Raw genomic sequence first — 3,828 nt, 5'->3', positions numbered from 1 at the left:
TAAGAAAACAGGTAGGAGTCTGGGGATGCACAGGGGAGGAAAATCATTCACCGGAAGGGAGGAGATATTTAGAAAACAATAGTTGCCGTGTTAACGCAGATAAGTTCCTTACGCAAAAAGATGTCTCTGATTAAGCACTCTTCCTGGTCTAAACCCCCTTTCCAGAGCAAATTTAGGTAATAGAGAAAGAAGCAAAGAGCTTTTCCTGAATCTGCTGGGTTTTAAGTGCCTTTAGTTCAAATAATCTTTATGCCAAAGAGACATATTTGGGGGTGGCAAATTCTACTCCGCTTTACTATACATTGAGGTGATGCTGAGTGGATATGCGTTACTATTGGGGGAAAGAGTGTGACTGCTCACAGGTTGTGTTTTTCCCCTTTGATTGATATGGCCATGACTTTAAAAAATATGAGATAGGGAGTTCCCGTCGTGGCGCAGTGGTTGACGAATCCGACAGGAACCATGAGGTTGCGGGTTCGGTCCCTGCCCTTGCTCAGTGGGTTAAGGATCCGGCGTTGCCAGTGAGCTGTGGTGTAGGTTGCAGACGCGGCTCGGATCCTGCGTTGCTGTGGCTCTGGCGTAGGCCGGTGGCTACAGCTCCGATTCAACCCCTAGCCTGGGAACCTCCATATGCCGCGGGAGCGGCCCAAGAAATAGCAAAAAGACAAAAAAAAAAAAAAAAAAAAAAAAAAAAAATGAGATAGGCTTCTTCCAATAGGGACTTTTAAAAGACATAGGCTAGACCTCCTGCAATCCCTGTTTTCTTTCCTCAGGCTTGCTGTACATATCAACAAGGTTCTAGAGCATTTCACAGCCCGAAGATAGAGGGAGCTTAGTCTTTAAATTTCCACATGGAAGGGACCCAGCCATCAATCAGGAATACTCACAGAACCAGGAAACTTATCTACTAACTAGATTACTGGTTTATTATAGGAACTGCCATATTGGAGAGATGCAGAGGGCAAGATAGAGGGAAAATGAACAGAGGGTCCATGTCTCTAAATGCACCCAAGTCTCCACATGGTCACCAACCCAGAAGCTCTCTGAACACTCCCCTTTTGGGCTTTTATGGAGGTCCCATTACAGAGGCGTGATTGATTACCTCACTAGCCATTGGCAATCAAATGCAATCTCAAGCCTCTCTCTCTTTCCCAGAGGTCTGAGTGTGGGAGAGGAATTTCCAACCCTCTAAGCACGTGGTTGGCTTCGCTGGCAACCAGCCCCGTCATTAGATGCTTTCCGAAAGCCATCTCGTCAACATAACAAAACACATCTCTAATGTTATAGGAAATGCCAAGGATTTTAGGAGCCCTGTGCCAGAAGTTGGATAAAGATCAAAAATATACTTCTGGGAGTTCCCGTCGTGGCGCAGTGGTTAGTGAATCCAACTAGGAACCATGAGGTTGCGGGTTCCATCCCTGGCCTTGCTCAGTGGGTTAAGGATCCAGTGTTGCCATGAGCTGTGGTGTGGGTTGCAGACGCAGCTCAGATCCCGCATTGCTGTGGCCCTGGTGTAGGCAGGTGGCTACAGCTCCGATTCGACCCCTAGCCTGGGAACCTCCATATGCCCTGGGAGCAGCCCTAGAAATGGCAAAAAGACAAAAAAAAATTATATATATATTTCTTATTATAATTAATCACAGTATCATAGTTCCCCACCCTCCGAAGTTTTGTTTTGTTGTTGTTCTCCTCCTCTTCCAAGAATGAACTCTAATGGGGAATGTAATTGGTATGATTGGGAAATCCCATCTTCAGTCATTCACACCAGCTTCATGGTTTTTGTCATATTTGCCTGTAATTAATACTTAATCTTTACCTTTAATTCGACTAGCTTTTGAAAACAAGGTAAATTTATTTTCAGTGGGAACTTGAGCTAAGCAACCATCTCTGCAAATTCTCTTGCTCACTGTGCTATTTTTCTTTCCTATTCCACACGAAGACTTAAAATTGAAGGGTGATAGGACAACTACTAATAACTATTAATATCCTGGCTGACATTAATTTGTGTGGCTATCACATCACCCACCTCTAAGTGACCTCATTCACATTCTAGGCCCTGAGGTGGTCCTGAGTGGCTATGCATTAATAATACTTCAGGGTAACTTAATGTAACCAGTCACCAATTATGTTTCTACTCCTTCTGAGCAGACTGCTTGATGTGGCCATGGCATTCTAGGCTCTGGAAATCTGGGATGAGCCACTTCCAGTAGGGCTTTTAAAGGAGAAGGTGAGTCTCCTGCAATGTCTCTTTTCCTTCCACAATCTTGATGTACATATCAACAGGTCCTAGGGGATTAGAGAACCCAAAGATAGACAGAGCTTGGTCCTTGAACCCCCCCACATGGAAGGGACCCAGCCAGCAATCTGAAGTATGTGCCTTGGACTCTCATGTGAATAAGGAATGACTTCTGACTTTGTGTTTGTGTCCTCATTATGCATTTTGGGTTTGGTTCACCGTAATTAATTACAACCTAAGTAATACAAAACAGGCTGGAAACCAGGATATGAGCCTGTGGATATTATTTTCCTTTGTTAAATGGAGATGATAGCACTTGTCAATAACCCTTCACAGGGCTTCAGTGAGGAGCAAAATCAAAGTGTTTGTGAAAGTGTTTTTAAACATTGGAGACACAGGAGTTCCTGCTGTGGCACAGTGGGTTAAGGATCCCATTGCTGCAGCTGTGGCGTGGGTCACAGCTCTGGCTCGTATTTGATCCCTGGCCTGGGAACTTTGATATGCCATGGGTATGTGCCAGAAAAAGAAAAAAAAAAAAATTAGAGACATAATGCAGTTTAAAGCATCAGCTAACATAGAAGCTAAAAAACAAACCAAACCCCACAAATGTGTGTTCTACCTCTAGCACTTATATAGGACACAGTAGTATGGAACATGTGGGCCTGATGAAAGTAATCATGACACAAATGGAAAGGCGAAGCTGAGGGAGAATGCTGAAATGCTGAGTTTTCAGTGAAAGCCAAGAGAGAAAAGCATACCTTGTTAATTAAAACAGCTGATTGGGAGTTCCCATCTTGGCTCAATGGGTAACGAATCTGACTAGGAACCATGAGGTTGTGGGTTTGATCCCTGGCCTTGCTCAGTGGGTTAAGGATCCAGCATTGCCGTGAGCTGTGGTGTAGGTCAAAGACGCAGCTCGGATCCTGCGTTGCTGTGGCTCTGGAATAGGCCGGCGGCTACAGCTCCGATTAGACCCCTAGCCTGGGAACCTCCGCCAGAGCGGCCCTAGAAAAGGCAAAAAGACAAAATAAATAAATGAATAAATAAATAAATAAATAAAACAGTTGATTGGATGCTGAAAACTCCGAGAGTGTACAGTAACCAATGCCTAAAGGTGGTGGGATCACCAGACTTGGAATTTATCCTTTTTCAAAATGTGAGTCATTCTCACAGGAGTGAAAATTTTCAAGGGGCCTAAAGCACTCTGCCTGGGAGAAACGTGTTCTGCTTAAGTTTGAAGAAATACCATAGGCAGCAAAAGAATGGCTAGCCATTCATTGCCATTATTCACATTTTCCCTGCTTTTATCAGCACTCATGGACACATAGCATAGCACAGCATCTGCTGGCTGCTGCTGAGGTGGGAACACCCTCTTAACGTCATAAGAGTCTACCGAAGGTCCTTTTGGCACCCAGGAAACGTTGCTAGTATACAGTAGCTATAGAAGTTTCCTATTTCTGCGAGGTATTGCACTGTTGCCTAGCATGACACATGCAGCATCTCAGCACAGGCCAAAGGGTAAGGTACATGCAGAACCAGCTTTACTGAGGGACTAGATTGATCTCGGGGACTGACACACAGGTCGTGTTTCC

Source organism: Sus scrofa, chromosome 4, assembly GCF_000003025.6.
Source record: "Sus scrofa isolate TJ Tabasco breed Duroc chromosome 4, Sscrofa11.1, whole genome shotgun sequence".
Taxonomy (NCBI): domain Eukaryota; kingdom Metazoa; phylum Chordata; class Mammalia; order Artiodactyla; family Suidae; genus Sus; species Sus scrofa.
Note: the sequence above shows the minus strand (reverse complement) of the source record.